This window comes from Ambystoma mexicanum, chromosome 6q, assembly GCF_040938575.1.
Source record: "Ambystoma mexicanum isolate Mex_15411 chromosome 6q, UKY_AmexF1_1, whole genome shotgun sequence".
NCBI classification, from domain to species: domain Eukaryota; kingdom Metazoa; phylum Chordata; class Amphibia; order Caudata; family Ambystomatidae; genus Ambystoma; species Ambystoma mexicanum.
Window position 1 is genome coordinate 649,324,079 of NC_090937.1, and position 18,532 is coordinate 649,342,610.

General features: G+C 43.6%; 1 protein-coding gene across 1 annotated transcript in view; it reads right to left on the bottom strand.

Annotated features, from left to right (window-relative positions):
* Positions 1 to 18,532, bottom strand: part of LOC138516193 (uncharacterized) — a 402,743-nt gene that overhangs the window by 355,412 nt on the left and 28,799 nt on the right. The window contains exon 2 of the mRNA XM_069631134.1: positions 6,824 to 6,903. The gene's annotated coding sequence lies outside the window, so the exon portion shown is untranslated. The remainder of the gene's footprint in view (positions 1 to 6,823; positions 6,904 to 18,532) is intronic.

Sequence of the window (18,532 nt, forward strand, 5' to 3'; positions counted from 1 at the left end):
TCTTGCACCATTCGTGCCCTAGTACCACCTCTTTTGCCTTTTCCAGCCCTTTTAGCTAGTCTCTGTTGTTTTCGTGAAAAAAGAGGGTTAGGGCTAGGCACGTCCTGCTCAGCTTCCAGGCTATCTTGCTCTTCAGTTTCATTGGCAATGAAAATTGCTTCTGATAAATTGGCTTCAGCCTCTTCAACTGCCGTCTGTCTTCCTTTATTTTCCATAGCAGTCGACTCCGTATTAGCCAATATTCGCCCGGACATTTTAAGCAGAATCTTAAGCGCAAACTGTAATGATGCTACTGACGCCTGGATTTCTGCTATTTCAGAGGCCCCTGGAAAGGACTTGTCCTGGGACTCAACTTCCACACCTGGGACATCCTCTGTGGAAGCCATTGCCAGATTAGGTGAAAGTGACAGTCTATCTGAGCCGGGACCCACCACAATTGATCCTAAAGGTGAGGTTATGGTTCTATCCATTTGTATGCCACTGTTGATGCTCATGCTAGCCGGATGTGGTGTCATACTTTTTTGAATGTTTAGACATAGATCTAATAATGAGTTGTTGTCTATGTCCTCAAAGTCTATCGATGCTAAGGCCTCATTACCGCAATGGGCTGGTATGTCTTCATCAATAGCAGTGGAGTTAATTTCGCCAACTACATTCAATGGAAAGAATTCCGTAATCACGCCTTGTTTTATGGGAGGCGTCTTCATTACTTTCTTTTTTAACCTAATTTTTTCCATTACAGTCTCCTTATTGGCAAGGGTCTGGTTTACAATTTTCACCTTAGGTTTCCTTAGGTTGTATGTGGTTTGTGCCCGTTCTATTCCTGCTTGCATTAAGGCAGGAAGTTATTGGTCTCTTTGTGTTATGGCAAATCCTTTTCAGTCCACACCTGGATCAAAGGCACAAGGCCAACAGTCTCCTGGTGGGAATATTGCGACTATAGGTACTTTTGCCTATATGGGTGAGACCGTCTGTATATATGTAGCCCTCTGTTTGAATTCGAGGGTGGCACAGTGTTCTTTCTTTAAAGGACTTACAAGGTTATTTATCTCCTAATCGCCTCCACCTCTTAACACAGATAACAAGAGGAGAGGCAACAAGGCTCCACCGAGGCACTACACCACCAACCGACGACGTCACCAGCTGGTGAGTCAATCCCAAGGCGCTCCAATGTGCTCCAATGTGCACTACCGTGGCGCACAAAAGATCTCTGCCCGCTTGCAAGCTTTGCAAGGCAGCCGGGTTCACCCACAGATCCTCAGATCACGCTGAGAGTACCACTCATCTGTGGTCACCCGCCACCAGCAGCCCCCAGCCGCCTTGTTACCCCGAGGCTGGTAGCCCGAGGCTGCCTGTCTGCCTGCCTGCTCACCCCCAATACCCCCAGTACCTTCACACTGGCAGATTCAGCAGGGCTCCCACAATCCGCCGCCTACTGGAAGTCAGCTGGAGGCCTCTCTCTCCAGCCGCCTCCAATGCTGCCGTTGCTCCGCACCTGGATGCGACACACCTAGGGCAGCCCGCGCAGGGACCAAAATGCGCCGTCAGCCTCACTCACCCGCTGCCCAGCCGCAGGTGCTCCTCTCTCCGGGCCCCGTTCTCACAATCTGCATCCGGATCGAAGGATTTTTTTGTTTTTGTGTTTGGGCTGCACTTCATTCCCCAGGACAGTGCTCTCTCAGACCTGTCCTGGAGCCCTGCCCTGGGGAATGTAGCAGGGCCAAGGAGGGCCTAGTTACATACTAGGCCCTCCGTAGTTGGTCACACAGGAAGAGTGGCACGTCCCGTTTTACGCAATTTTCACTTTGTAATACTGAACGGAGCTTGAGGGCTCCACGCAGTTCTCCAGCATTAGTTTATGCGCAAGCAGCGTGGTGTCCACAGAAGACAGGAGGAACTGCCTGGTGACAGAATCAACAGCAATGGTTAACATATTTCATTGGCTTTTTGTCAGCCAATGAAATTCAAATGAGTGAGTGTGGGTGGGGTCAGGACAGGTTGGTACACGAGAGCCAGAGCAGCGCCAGTGCCACCTTCACTTGTTGCACAGTCTCTTGAGCCAGCCAAGGCCATGTGACTGTAAAGCTGCGCGTCTTTGTCCTAGCTGCACAAGAGAAGCATTAGAGCCGGCCACCTCGTTCGTGTGGCCTTGCATTTTTAACTTGTGTGGTAAGTAGTAGTAATAGTGCAATGTACCCCCGTAGCCCCTACCGCGGCTGGACTGGAAAAACTCGGTCTTGTGTTCAGTTTGCTGCTTTCTGTCTCCCTCGTAGAGGGAGACAGAAAGCGCAAACTGAAGTTGTGTGCCTCGGCCGGCCCATATATAACTCCGCTGTGTGACTGTGTCAGTGCAATCCAGTCAGCAATAACTGAACTGGACTGAGACAGTCACACAGGAGTATACAGTACTTGAATGAGGGGCCCCGTGCTGGGACGTAGCATGAGAGATGAGAGTGCTTGATTTTATCAGAATGACACTATCCTTGTTCACACCCTGCTGGAGTTGAAGCGAGCTTTGGGTGTGTTGGACATTTGTTGATCTGAAAAATTATTCTTGCTGCAGGGTGTTCACAAGATGCCACGTCCCGCCTGGATGGTATATTCTAGAATATCATCACCATGTTGCATGCCTGGATCCAGCGCGTAGTTATCTGGTTCTTACTCCCGTACATGGCTCTTCGGGAAAGACCCACATGGATGGTAAATGGCTCTTCCTTCTCAGCAATGTTAGGCAAATTGTAAAGCATAGCAACGTTTTGAATGTATATAGTTTTTCATACTGGTGGATGCCAAATTGGGCGCTTAAAAACAGTGGCACTTCATAGATAAAATGTGTAAATCATGCTGGGAACAGCTGTACATTGGCTAATGGGAAAAAGCAGATCTTGTTGTAGTTTCCATTATAGCATTTGCCCTATTAACGGCGGCAATCTGTTAGTAATAACAAAATAATTGTTCATTTGTAATTGCAAATACATGTTTTTGCTAAAGTGTTTGCGCAAGAGTAAGCAGCAGTATAAGAGGTGTTATGTGTCCGATTGTAGTGAAGTGAGCTCTAGTGGGGTTCTTTTAACAGTATGGTTGGTGCAAGATTTTTGTTACGAAGTATTCAAGTGCTGAGGGATGAGTGCAGCTTGGGTGGGCATGCGTGTTGGGGCGAGTGCAAAGTTTGCAATGTGAAAGTTCAAAGGCTATACAGTCTGTGTATTACGCGTTTGCGATGGAAGCAGTGTAGGCTTCACGTGAAATGAACACTGAGAAGGCTCCTGTGGTTGATTGCGAGGATGCTACTTGGCGACTTCCAGTACTGTGGGGTTTTAGTGAATGGTTAATCAGTTTTGTATACTAGGTGAGAACTAGGTTCACTAGTCGGTGCTGGGATCACAGTCGCATAGAGTTGCTTGCTTGGGTTTTAGTGAGCTTTGGGCGTGCTGGACATTTGTTGCCCTGGAAAACGTCAAGAACAGTTAGTGACGCTGATCAGGGTAGACTCGGGCCTGAGACCATCTACAGTAAGGACACTGCAAGCCATGTGAGATAGGGTGTGATCTAGCTACACCAAAACCTTTGCTCTTTCACGAAGGGCCTTAAATAAACTCTCTAAAAAGGTGTGTATAAAATTAGTCTGGGAACACGGTAAAAAATGAATAGTTATGCAAACTCTGAAGTCATGTCAATGACACGTGTGTGCGATTGTTTGCGAGAACGTGCATTCTGCACATATGCTCCTGTGCGCTTTGTAGGTAGATGCGTGTTTTATTTTTATATGTGCCTTATACGCTGTAACAACGCATGTTCAGACCATGCTGTACGCACTTTCTGCACAGCCCCGTGATTGCTCCCTGTCCCCTGCTTGCAGCATTTGCATGCAGGTTGTTTACTCATGCACACTCTTAGTGAATCTGTGTGGCTGCTGACCCGTCGAAGCAGTGTATTTTAATGTGCTGGCAGTCCGATGAAATACGCTATTTGATTTACCATACGGATGCACAGTCAACATTCATTCAGGCAACACGATGACGCGATTGAAAGTAATCTTGTCTAACGTCATCATTTTATCTCTGTACCTACAGTATTTACAGAGCACAAGTGTGTGATGTGCCTAGAGTGTACAGACCACACAACATTGCTCATAGCAGGGTGTGCAAAAAGCACACAAGTGCATATAACACAAACAGGCAAACATAGTATGTGGTACACATGTTGAGAAATGTAAGCTTGTGATCTGCACTGGAGGAACTAAGTGAGGATCTATACTGTTGCATGTGGTGTGGAACTTAAAGCCTTTGAGGTGCATTTTTAGATTGAGGAATAGGCAAATAATGTTCAAGGTTTTGAAGGCACCTAATTGAAGAAAATATTTCAGGCGATTTTCTAATTTTTATGACTTGGGCATGTATGTTTGGTTACAACCAAACTTGTCATTTTGTTTTGTAATTATTTTCAAGTAACAGCATGACAAAATGATAATGACTTTCTTTATGCATACAACATAGTACCTGCTATTCTCAATAGAAGCTGCTGTAAAATACACCATCACACTTAATACAGGTAAGAATAATGTACCATCATTACTACTTAAAACCTAATGCTTTTTAGGTCATGTCTGTGTGGTTTTAGGCAGTAAATTGCACATTTTGGAAGTTTTTTTCCAAAATGTTTGCGCGGGGGAACCGTGGGGGTTTTAAACCCCGTGCAGCCTCCTTGACATGGTCTGGCTCGCTCGCTTTTAAATTTGCCCAGCTAAATTTCCGCCCCACCAACTTTCAAAGTCACCAGCCGCCACTGCAACTGATCAGGAAATTTAAAGAGGAACTGCGGGCAGTTGACATTGACATTGATATGGACCCCGACGAGATTGATCTTTGCCCAGAATCTGAGGACACTGTCTCTCCTGCCACGCCCGTGAACGATCTTAAGTCTGCGGCAGGGGAAAATATCGTCCTGGCCGAAATACAGCAAGTTCTTGAGTCACTTTTGGAATCCCTCCCGAGAGCTTTACAGAACCATTGATGTTTTTCTTTACTTACTTGGAACTGTCGAGGCTTTGCCCATCTTTTGAGGTTGGAGGGCTCTGTAGACTTATTGTCCAAACATAATTGTGTTTGTCTTCAAGAGACTTGGTCATTGGACCCTTTATTGCTCGATGGTTTTGTTATATACCAATCTCCTGCTAAATGGGGCAATAAGGGTCGCCCTTACGGTTACATCACGTAAGATTCAGTGTAAAGCAGAGGATCACCTTATGGCGGTAGAGGTTGAGTACCCTGAGGATGGGGGTTTAGGCAGGTTTCTACTTATTAACTTGTATAATACGCCAGGAGCGGTACTGAGAGAACCTCTACAAGAGGCAATACAGGATTTATTGTCCTCTTGGTCGTTGAGGACTGGTAATGATGCGGTGGTTGTTATGGGGGATTTTAATTGCCATATGACAGGTGAGTTAATTACATCTACTAATCCTAATCTTAGTGCAACATGTTTAATGACTCATGGGAAAAGGGAGGCTGAAGGATTAGGTTGGCTCCAATTGTTTGACTCTTGGGACCTGTGACAAATCCACTGTAGGAAACACAATGGATCCACAATCAGGCTCTGACTCTGGCAATACCAGGATACGCACGGCAACAAAGGTTTAATTATAGCTTTCAGCTGAAGGGGCTAATTGACAGCTATAACTACCAATCCCTGGCAGGGATCCAAGTGTTGACCTTTCTTTGTTTGTCCTGTCATTGCTAGGAGACGGGCGTGGTGGAGAATGAAGACAACGGTTATAGTTGGGCTTACTGAAAGCTCCTGAGGAAACGGAGAAAACTGTTCATATATATAAGAAGAAGAGTTGCGCCGTTGCGCTTATACCAAGTTATTCCGTTGAAGTTTTGGAGCGATCAACACGATTGCAGAGTGAAGCAAGTGACTACCGAGGTCTTTTCCCTGTAATCAACGCGACGACCTGAGAGGTGAGAGGGAGACCGTCACAAATATAAGGAGGGGGAGAGTCTGAGAAACGACCCACTGGTTGTTACAAGTATAGTGGGAAAACCCTCCCGAAGCACTCGATCTGAAGATAGTTGTAACGGAAGCGGAGGGGGGAGAGTGCCACGTGAGGCTGGGAAATCGCTGCTTCGGCAAGTAAAGACAAGAGGTGGAGCTTACTCGGAGCCGCTGAGTTAAACATAACAGTGCTGCTGAGTGAAACTTACAAGGGCCGCCGAATTTCTTCATGACAGCACAGCTGAGGGGCGGAGCTTTAACCGGCGCCGCTGCGTTATGAAAGACTGAGGGAAATAAAGGCAGAAAAGCCTTAACGTTTGTTCAGCGTGTGAAATTGAGGAGGGATCCGATAAAAAGAAACGCTGAAAACCAAGTTCGAGAGGGGACTTTAAAACAAGCCCAGGTTCATAAAAGCCGGAGGGAGACAGAGAGAGAGGAGCTACCGTAAGAAGGAGAGAGTAAGAGTAAAGTAGAATTTAGAGAAGCAGACGACTTCACAGTGAAAGAGTGTTTGAATAATTCAGGAAAGAACGTGATTTTTGAAGTAAAAAGAAAAGAAGAGGAAAGATACTATATTCTGTTGATAGAAGTTAATGACTGAAGAGATCGTTAAACAAGGTGCTAAAGGCACAACAGATAGAAATTCAGAAGGAGAATAAAGCACCAGAACTGAAAGTTAGGAACAAAGACTGTAATTCAAGGAGCTATAAAAACAGTATTAAAGTGAAACAAACAGAAAAAAACCAAAGGAACTTGAGAACTGAACTAACCGAAACTATAAGAAAGACTTGATGAAAGAGAAAACAGAATACTCTCCTTAAAGACTTACCTGAAGAGGCCAGTTCCACTGCATGAAGTTGTTTTTTCCAGTTGAGGATCTCGACAAAGTTGAAAACGTATCCTTTTTTCCTAAAAAGAAAAGGAAGTTAAATTAAATAAAAGTTGCTTCTGGAGCAGACAAACACTAACTTTCAGTCTCAGTGTACTTATTTCATATCACAGAGATTACACGCTACAAAACATGGGGGATTTTAATTGCCATATGACAGGTGAGGTAATTACATCTACTAATCCTAATCTTAGTGCAACATGTTTAATGACTCATGGGAAAAGGGAGGCTGAAGGATTAGGTTGGCTCCAATTGTTTGACTCTTGGGACCTTACGATGATTAATGGCCGTACTCCAGGAGATAAGCCTGGGAAACATACTTGGTCAAATGGAACATGATGCAGCACTCCGGACTACATATTCATGTGTCCTTAGATGCAGTCTAGAGTTGTTGACATGAGTGTGACCACTAACAAATGGAGCGATCACGCGCTGCTTCATTGCTCACTCCGCCTTCCTATCCCCCCATTTTGCCTTTGAATATTGGCAGCATTAAAATCAATTGTGCAGGACCGAGAATAGTTTGGTCTGAGATTAGATCGGCCATTGAAGCTCTTAATCCTGCTGCTTCAGTTGATTTCCCTGAATTCAATCTCATGACTGCAAATGACATTGAAGATTGGATCCTGGGATTCTCAGGTAAACATGCCACGGCCAAAATTGGGTATATGTTAAAAAATAAGGGCGTTAAACCGCACTATAATAAGGGAATCAGGGATGCTAAGAGAGGGCTGAGAGCGGAGATTCTGGGCTTTAAGAGCTTGAGTCTACCGGGAGTCCTTTACTGCGAGAATGTAAGAAAAGCTAAAAACAGATATAGCGCCATCATTAAGAGTATAAAAAGAGCAGAGAGGAACAAACATATCAAAGGCTAGTACAGACTATCTGTTCTAGGAATTCTCGCAGTATCTGGGCACTCCTAAATGAGAACAGAGAGAAGGTTAAAGGCTCTTTAGTAAACCCAGTTAATGAGAAGGTCTGGGTAAAATTCTTACTAGACCGTAATTCAGGGGAGACGGTGCCTTCATTGTCCCCAAATCAGGCCCCTATCCTTCCGCCTTTTGATGTCTCAGTGGGGGCTATTCTGAATAAAATAAGTGCTCTTAAGTCTTCTAGAGCCCCCGGCCCCAACGGGCTGGCTAATGCAGTAATCTAGAACCATCCTGTATTTTGGGCCGACTTATTCTCCCTACTCTTTAAAAAGACCTTAGCACAGGTGACAATTCCCCCAAGCTGGCAAACTGCAATCCATATCCCTGTTTTTAAAAAGGGTAGTCGCACAGACACCAATAATTACAGGCTTCTTTCTATGCTTGACATCACAGGAAAACTCTTTGCCTCATTACTGCTTAGTGAATTGCAGAAATGGGTAGAAGAGACTAACATACTTAGTAGATTTCAGTGTGGATTCAGGCGTGACTTTTCCACTGCAAACAATCTACTGGTGATGGATATACTGCGTACACGGGCTCTTGGTAAGGGGCAGCCCCCATAATATGCTCTATATATTGATTTCAAGGCTGCCTTTGACTATCCCTAGAGCGAGATTATGGGCTAAGCTTGAAACAATGGGTTGTCCCACAGGTCTCTTATATTACCGGAGACTTTTGCACCAGAACACCTCTGCTCACCTAAGATTAAACCACGAAGGCAGCATGACCAAAAAAGTGATCCAAAATAGGGGGTAAAACAGGGGTGTGTTACAGCTCCCCTGATTTACAATTTGTATGTGTATGACATCCCTGCAGTGTTAGCTGAGGTTGACAATTGCCCTCCTAAAATTGGTGAGGCAGCGTGCGTAGTCCTGGCGTATGCGGACGACTTGGTTCTATTTGATAACACCATTGGTGGACTCAGGCGTACTGCCTCTATCCTATGGGAATATGCTAGGATTAATGGCTTAACCATTAACCTGGACAAGACCAAGGTGCTTAGATTTACAAGGAAGAGAGTATCCCGAGTGAATCTGATGGTGCATCAAAATCACATACTTTACGCCCCTTCCTACCGGTATCTGGGAATAGAAATCGAGCCCCATGGTGATTACCATCACTGCAGACAGGGACGCATAACCAGGGCGACGCAAGTTACCGCATTAATATCCACATTCACTAACAAGCAGGGTGGATTCACTCTTTGGGGGACACGACACTTGTATATTCAAGTGTTTGCCCCCATGATCATCTACAGCCTTGAGTCGCTTTTATAATTCGATCTGGCGTGGCTCCAAGTGATGGAGGGCAAATGTTGGCGCCGGATACTGGGGTTGTCCCCGGGAGTGCCGATGGCCTTGATTAGACTCGAACTGGGCCTTCCATCACTAAAAGCCATGGTAATTAAAAGGAGGGCAGGGCTCTATATTAAGATGATTGGCTGCACTACCAATCCCTTATTGTCTGTGATCTATCAGGAAGTAATTAAAAAACATACTACTTCACCCTTATTAAAAGCCATGACCACATTTTTTATAGATATAGGTTGGACGCAAAGAGGGGCAACCATCACTAAGGAAGTTCTAAATGCACTAGGGAAAAAGGTGGACTTCTGGGATTGGCTCAATAATTTCTCACATCTGAGCAGTTTAAAGACCTACCAATTTGTAAAATACAGACTATACACCTATATGAAAGCCCAAGCCTATCTGTATTTGTGTCCTACTAAAAGGCTTAGGCGTTTTATCATCTTGTTCAGATTGGAACAACAGCCCACGTTGAGCAACTTGGGAGCCAGGGATAATATTCCTGCCAAAGGGCGAGTCTGTCGCCTATGTAAATCCACTGACCGCCTGGAGACTGCCAAACATCTCTTAACTGAATGTCAGACATTAAATCATACAATTCTATTATACCTTGGCAAATTCGTATACAACCTTTTAACCATTTGTGAAACATCATGTTAGCTTTATTGTACTAACACCTGCAATATGCATTTGTTTATTGCATTATATAATGTCTGGCAACAGATAGAAGTATATTTGGGCTCCCTGATCTGAGCTACTTGAGTGTGATGGTGTCAGGAACAGACAAGTTATATTGCCTGGGAAGAGGTCTATTATTAATTTTATTTTATTCTCCACACAAATTTGAAACAAATAGGTTCTTGGAAAGATGTCTATGTATTACTTTATGCTGCTTTTGTACATATTTCTGGGAAAAGTTATTGATATATATGTATTTTAATATGATTATTCTTTTTATTTTATTTTTATTTATTTGTTTATTCAAATATTTTTAATAATGTTGCTTTTTCTTTCTGTATAGTATATATTTATTGATGATTTGTTTGCATGATTTGATATTAATGTATGTAGTTTGTTTTATGTGTAAAGTTTGAATTTATTTTCAATCTATATCACATTAAAGAATTATTATTGGGAAGTCATAATACCTGATCATTGTGATGTCAAGAAGTGTCTCTCTCACCAGGTTGATTGAACTTAATGAGCCCTTCATCCACCCATAGTTGCCATTGTCCTGCAGAACACTGCACAATCAGGAGCCTCCTCCTTGCATTGACATTATGGCAGCAGCAATCCCTCCTCCTGCGCCATTTCTTGCTGAGCCAGGCAGGCCACCTGTGAGATGGGACATATGGGTCAAAATGTTTGAAAATTACATTATAGCCATTGGTGGCAACAGGTATAGTTCTGCCAGAAAAAAAGCACTCCTTCTACACAATTTGGGATCTGAAGGGTGCATAGTCTTCGACGGGCTCACGCATGGCGAGGAGGATGGCTCTGGAGACGCGATGAATATATGGTAGCTTTGAAAAAGATTGAGGAGCATTTTGAACCCAGAAAGAACGTGACATTAGAGAGGCACAAGTTATTTCAACGAGCACAAGACAGCGCAGAGTCCGTAGAATCGTATGTGGCATCTCTGAGGACATTGAGCCACACATGTGACTTTGGAGACCTCACTGATTCCCTTATTAGGGATCAGTTAGTGCGTTGCACCAACAGTTCCAGGGTTCAGGAAAAGTTGCTAGCCAAGGATGTATCATTGGAACAGGCGGTAGAATTGACACGTAGTATTGAACAAACTTCTCAATACATGAAAGCAATGAAGATTGAGAAACAGTCATCGCACAGTGCTACTCAGGGTGTGTGTGCAGTCATGCCAAAAAGGAGGACAACGACCAGAAAGGAGTGGTGGAATCAGAAATGTTCCAGATGTGGGAACTCCAGGCACTCAGCAAATTTTCCCTCTTGCCCCGCAAGAGTAGCAGAATGTTACAGATGCAAGCGTAAAGGTCACTTTGCAAATATGTGTAAAGACTAGTCAGTAAATTCGGTGGAACAGAGAGACACTGAATATCAAGTTACCACACAGCCCTTGCAGAGAATGCCGGATGAACCACCTGTTCAGGAGAAGAACACAAGACATGTTTTCCAAATTGATGCTGTGTCCGGTGAGTCCAAAGGACCGATTGATCATTTCTTGATTGATGGGTGTCACATCAAAATGAAGGTGGACTCGTGTTCACCATGGACTATAATATCAGAGAACACCTTCAGGAATGTTCTGAGCAAAACTCCTCACCTTCTTGTTCCTGCTGGAGTACAATCCTGTGGTTATGGAGATTTGGATATTGGTTTGACTGGTGAATTCCATGGCACAGTATCTTACAAAGTAAGGGAGTGTTCTACGAAAATATTGGTTACGAAAAAGGGGGCATCGCTCCTAGGCTGGGAGGAACAAAGAAGATTAGGTGTCTGCATTCAAGCCAGTGCGGCGGAACCTGTAACAATTGCTGATATCGAAGACAGGTGGTCTAAGGAGTTTCCTGAGGTCTTCACTTCCAATCTGGGAAGGTTAAATGATTTTGAGCACAACATAAAACTGAAGCCAGATGCACAACCTGTCGTGCACAAAGTGAGAACTGTTCCACTCAAACTTCGACAACAGCTTTGTGAAGAACTTGAAAGTCTAATTCAATAAGGAGTAATAGAGCGCATTGATGGAATTGAATGGCTCTCGCCTGTTGTACTGGTCACAAAAATCAATGGAAGTTTGAGACTTTGTGTCGATCTTAGAGACCTTAACAAGAACATTTTTATTGAAAGGCATCCACTACCCATTATTTCAGAGACTCTGGCCACGCTGGGGGATCCCAGTTGGTTCTCAGTAATAGACCTCTCCGCAGCCTACCACAAAGTGCTGCTATCGGACAAGTGTCAACATCGAACTGCATTTGTCACCCCAGAAGGCACTTTCAAATATTTACGCGCGCCTTTTGGATTAGCTTCGGCTGCCTCGGTGTTCCAGAGGGTCATGGAAGTAGTACTTAAGGATCTCAAAAATGTCACTGTGTTTCAGGATGATATTTTGGTTTATGCACGCTCAGAGTGTGAACACGAGGTAGCATTGAGGAATGTATTGCAGAGATTGAAATGGTCAGGGCTTACTGTGCAAAGGGAGAATTGTCGCATTGGTCTTAGAGAAGTTGAATACTTAGGACACAAAGTGTCCGGTCACGGGATATCACCTAAATCCAATTTAGTAAAAAATATTTGTGGAGTGCCATCGGCCACCGACAAGGATCAACTCAGGTCCTTTATGGGTATACCACAAGTTTCTAGAAAGGTTTGCCACCATTTCAGCACCTCTTAGGAATTTGTTGAAAAAGGGAGTGCATTTCAAATGGTCTCCTGAGTGTCAGGAAGCATTTTCTGCAATCAAAGATGGCATCTCAAAAGCACCATCACTAGGTGGGTGTGTGGGCGGTAGAAAGACAGTCCTCACCGTAGATGCCAGTTTAATAGGTCTGGGTGCTTCACTGTACCAAGTGGACTCGGGGAAAGAATCTCATATGATTGCGTTTGCTTCCAGGCCCCTAAGAAGAGCTGAGCATAATTACTCAGTAATAGAGAGGGAAGCATTGGCGGTATACTGGGCCATTGTGCATTTCAAGTTTTTCTTGTGGGGACAAGAGTTTCTGATAAAGTCAGATCATAAACCGCTAGTGCAGCTCTTGAGTAGTTGCTACTGGGGGAAAGGCTCGCCCAGGATTGCCAGATGGATGGTGGGATTGCAAGGTTATAATTTTAAAATTACTCACATTCCAGGCAAAGAAAATGTGGTGGCTGATTGCTTGTTTAGACTGCCAATTGAACATACAGAGGACAGATCAGGATTAGTCATAGAAGAAGACATGACTATTTCAGATATGACAGCGGTTGCAGTGGGAAAGGAAGAATGGCTTGAGGCGGATGCGTGTGATACCTCACTTACCAGGGTGAAAGAGTGGACAGTTAATGGATGGCCTAGTAGGGATGCTTTGGATAGAAACTTTGATTGTATGTTCGAGGTCAAACAAGAATTAAGTCTGTCTGAAGATGGAATGAAACTCAGAAGGGGGTCCAAAATTATTCCTCCCTCAAACATCAGGGCCCGTCTGGTAGATCTAGGGATGAATGGTACTAAAAGATTGTTAAGACAATCATATTGGTGGCCAGGCATGGACAGTTTGGTGGAGAAGAAGGTGCGTGGTTGCAATGAATGTGAGAGAGCGGACAAAGGGAAGATTGTCAGAGAGGTTCCTCTCAGCCCCGTTCAAGTACCATGTGAACCCTGGAAAAAGCTAGCTGTTGACATAATTGGCCCTATACAAGATTTGGGTGATGGTTTCAGGTTTATGGTGGTATTAGTAGATTATCAAACCAAGTGGCTTGAGTGGAAAGCCCTAAGGGAGGCCACTACTAATGAATTAGTTACATTTTTTGAGGAGGTGTTCCATAGAGAAGGTTTTCCAACAGAGATTATAACAGATAATGGGGTGCAGTTCTGCTCTCAAAAGATGAATGAATTCTTGGTCCAATATGGGATCAAACACTTGAGAACTGCTCTCTACCATCCCAGAGCAAATGGATTAGTGGAGAGGGCTAATAGATTTATCAAAGGGGGTATTCAACTGGCACTCAATTCAGGTCTAGAATGGTCAAAGATCTTGAAGGAAATGGTATGGAATTATCGGATCGCTCCACATTCCATAACCAAAGTATCACCGTTTGTTTCTTTAAAAGGTAGGCGACCAGCTTCCAGACTGTATCCAGGATGGCTAGGAGCATCTGGTTGTGTGGAAGTAAATAGACAAATGGTTATGAACTTGATTCATGATGCTCAGAATGTGTACAGAGAAAGATTCAACACTAATTGTAAAGTTAAAGATGTGATGTTGTCTGTAGGGGATTCAGTGTTAATCAAAAATCCACGTTTTGGTACCAAGTGTACAGAGAGCAAATTATAGGTCCTAAGAGAGTGGAAACTATAAGAGGTAGTGCAGTCATTCTGGAGGGTGGCGAGTGTTGGTCGAAGTCTAGATTGGTAAAGTGCACATCCAATGTTGATGAAGGAGACATGATGAGAGATGATCTCAATGATGAAAACAAAAAAGAACAAGTGGAAGAAGGAGAAGCGTCACAATCACAATTTGGCAATGGTAATCAGGAAGATGTTGAATCCAATGGTGGAGAACGCTGTAAAAGAACAAAGAAAGTGCCTGATCGTTTTAAGGATTATTGTCTTGAATAGTTTAGTAATATTCTTGCTCAGGTGGGAGGAGGGAGGTGTGTTAGGTTTGTTAGTTTTCATTGTTATATGCTTAATCTATGATTGTGTTCCAATGATCCGTACACATTCTGAGAATCCCCGAACAGCAGGATTCCTTCAGAATGTGTACGTACAGTGCGATGCGATGTTTGAATTACGGCAGTTGCCTCTAGCATCTTAAGCTGGAGGTGCGTCTGATGCCTGCGTTTGCTTTTACTTTAAATAAACATTTATTTAAACTCTACTTGGCCGTTGGTCATCTCTCAACACCAGCATTGTCCAGCTCCTATGGATTTCCTTCAGGAGAGAGATCAAAACTCCTGCACAGGCTGCATCCTCAGAAGGGCACTGCAAGAAGGCAAACACACAATATGGGAGGGTGAGAGGGATAATACTTGCCTCTGTGTCTCTTAATATAATCTAACCCACCCCCCGCTCACATTAGTGTGGGGGTTAGCCATTCTATATCGAGAACGGAGGCTTCATATTATGCAAGTTCAAAGCTCTTGAAAAACCACATTAGCTACATGGTGGACATTGGACCTTCTTGAAAGTAGACTCCCTGGGCCAATCAGCTGCTTTGAGGATATCTTGCAAACTACTGTCAAGAAGAACTGACTTGGAGGCCATTGCGCCCCTGGAAGAATGGGCCCCAAAGAGAGAGACATCCACCCCGCCTCTTTCATTATCCAACAAACCCAGCACGCCAATGTGGCAGAAGAAACTGCCCCAAAGGGCTTCCTTATAGAAATAAGCAGCTGAGAGGTAGAGGGGGCCGATAAACTTAAATCAGAAGTTCATAACATTAGAAACATTTAACCACACACAATTTCTGATCCTCCCAAAACAAAGGATAAGAAACCAAGACAGTGAAGTTTTTCGTGCGAAGTGTGACAAAGAAGGTTCCACCTTCAGCCAAATACACCTTATTGTCAACATCCAATGCAGTATTCCTTTAAGTTCACGAGACACCAGCTTGTGAGATGTCCAGGCTCGTGGGCACTGTGTGACATGACATCGTCATGGAATCCGAATGTTGTTTGAACGATAACAGATCCTGATGCGCTGGTGGTCGGTGGGGCTCATACTTGTCCCCATCTTCTTATACCAACGTATATTAACTTATATATGACAATAAATCCTTTCCTACAAGCAAGCGACTCTCTGTTGTCATTGCACCTCACCCACTACAAGTGGTGACGAGGATTTAACTCGAGCCCCACCACCCTCGCAGAACCAGCTCACCATATAGCGTTGTAGCGGCCCCTGCAGCTCATCAGAATCGCTGCTGCCGCTCCGCTAACTGCTGCACTCCGGCCCCTCCTCTTCATGAAAGGCGATTCAATACAGGTACCAGGCTGCGCGCATACTTTCACAACCATACATTGATAATAAGCTAAACGGGGAAGCCGCACCGTACGTCCTGCCTCTCCCGATCCCATTTCCTTGTTGTAACGCATGCGCGATACACGCCACAAGCGTTTAAAGATTTAAAGTGACACGCACCGGAATTATCACACTGCGGGTTTCATTTCTCTAATCTCTTTTAACCACCATTACGTGTGCGCAGTACACACTACAACCAATTGAGAAATTAAAGAGACATTACAATAATTAAGATTGCTGGGAATTGAAAAGACAGAATCACAGGTGGCAATAATTTAAACTGCATATTAGAATCCTGCAGACACGTGGAAGCTCAATTGAATGCAAAAGACAGATCAGTACAATATTATACTTAACCACTTTGATATGGAGTGATACCACAACTACAACTACTAATAAAACCTAGCGCAATCTAATAAACATGTCATTCAACAGTGTGCCACCATCTATGTGTTTCCTGCCAGAAGTCAGCAACACCATGGAAAAGGTGGATCAAATCCTTTGAACATTATGCAGGTGTTGTCTGCGGGCAAAATTGCAGTATAGAGAAAACAAAATCATTGTTGTTACATTGCCTTGGCCCAGCGCGTCAGGAAAAATTTGAAGATCTACCAGAATTACCTGCCAATGAAGATGTAGACTTGAATGATTATGAACGCACTATAAAGAAAATAAGTAAGCACTATGAAAAGAAGCTAAGTACGATTTTGGAGCACTACAAATTCGGGAAGAGAGTACAAGAGGAGGGGGAAAGCGTCGAACAATACATAACTGAATTAAGGAAGTTGGCTAAAACATGCAACTTCAATGCCCAACTCGACGAAAGACAGAGATCAGTTCATGTTGGAGGGCAGGAGCAGCAAGGGAGAGACTATGGTCTGAGGATGATCCTCTGGATGTGGTCCTACGTGTAGCCAAAGAGGTTGAGCACACAGAGAAATGTGTTAAGGAACTGGAGAACAGAGTCCAGAAAGTTGACATTAAACATGAAATTCCAAAAACCAGCGCCACAAAGACAAGCAGAAGTAGCAGTGAGTCAATAACTCATGTAGCAGAAATAGTAGGTAAGCGAAACACACTGAGGAGAATACGCAGATCATCATGGAATGAAGACAAGAGAAATAAGACGGCTTTCAGGGAACAATATACAAACCCAAAGAGAAGGAGTCCACGCAGACAAAGAAATAGCCCAAGAAGGAAAAACACAGGCAGGTTTTTCAGATGTGACAGTGTGGACCATTGGGCAGATGACCCGGATGGCCCGGCTCTCAAGATAATTTGCGGTAAATCCAAGGGTAAAGGACATTATGCCAGGTGTTGCAGAGTTCAGAATACCACAACAAACTGGATAGGAGATATCAATTGCAGTGATGAGGACGGAGAAGAATGTGTTTCTGTAGTAACAGATGATGAAAATGAAGAAGAAATGGAAAGTCCCAAAGCCACAGTGTGTGTAGATGGAATTGATAGGCACATGATGATAGATTCTGGCACCAAATACACCCTTGTACCGCAGACTTTATGGAATAGGAGCAAACATGAATATCTGCATGAACCTGACATAAACCCCAGAGCTTATGTAGGGGTTAAAATAGAAATCATTGGGTGGTTTTGGGGCACACTAAAATTCAAGGATAGGAAGGCGAATGGAAAGATATATATTACAAAAGCAGGGAGGACACCTTTATTGAGTTGGACCCATCAAAGTAAACTTAAAGTAAAACTAGATGCCAGTGCAACTAAGTCAGTACTATCGATAGAAAATGCAACAATTAAAAATAAAGAGCTTGACAAAGCGATGGAAGGAGTGTTCAGAAATAAAATTGGATGCCTTTGTGGTTTTGCACATGAAATTAAGATGAAACCGGGTCACGTTCCTGTAAATAAAAACCTTAGAGGATCAAGGGATCATAGAGAGTATAGATGTAAGTGAGTGGGTTTCATTGTTAGTCGTCCTGAGGAAGAAAACTGGAAAACTGAGGATATGTGTGGACCTGCGTGGACTTAACAAGTGTGTTGTTCCCGACAGACACCCACTTCTGAATATTCAAGAGATTGTCTCTATGATAGGTCCGTCAAAATATTTCTCTACTCTTGATCTGACTTCAGCATACCATCAAGTGAAATTACATAAGGATTCCAGGAAGATTACAGTTTTCATCACGCCTGATGGGTTATACCAATACAAGAGGCTACCTTTTGGATTAGTCTCCGCTGCATCTGTTTTTCAAAGTATTATGTATAAACTCTTTGAGGGAGATTAGGGCGTAATTTGCTTTCAAGACGACATTTTAGTGCATGCCATTGACCAGGAAACACACAATGAAAGGCTACGATATGTTTGTAAGAAGCTGTATTAAGCGGGTATGACACAGAGCAGAGAAAAATGTAACAAACAACTCTGAAACTAAATATCTTGGACATACGATTTCAGCTGAAGGAATACGACCAAAAAAGCAATTAGCTGACGCCATAAGGAATATGCCTACACCAAAGTCTAAAGAAGAAGTGCGCACTTTCATCGGGATGGCGGAGTACTATTCCAAATTCATACATGATTTCGCCATCCACACTGTCCCGCTACGTGAACTTTTAAAAAGGAATATATTTGAATGGAACACCGAATGTGAAGAGGAATTTGAATTGATCAAAATAGTATTAAGCAAAGCACCAGCATTAAAGAATTTTAGGAGTGATAGAAAAACTATAATAA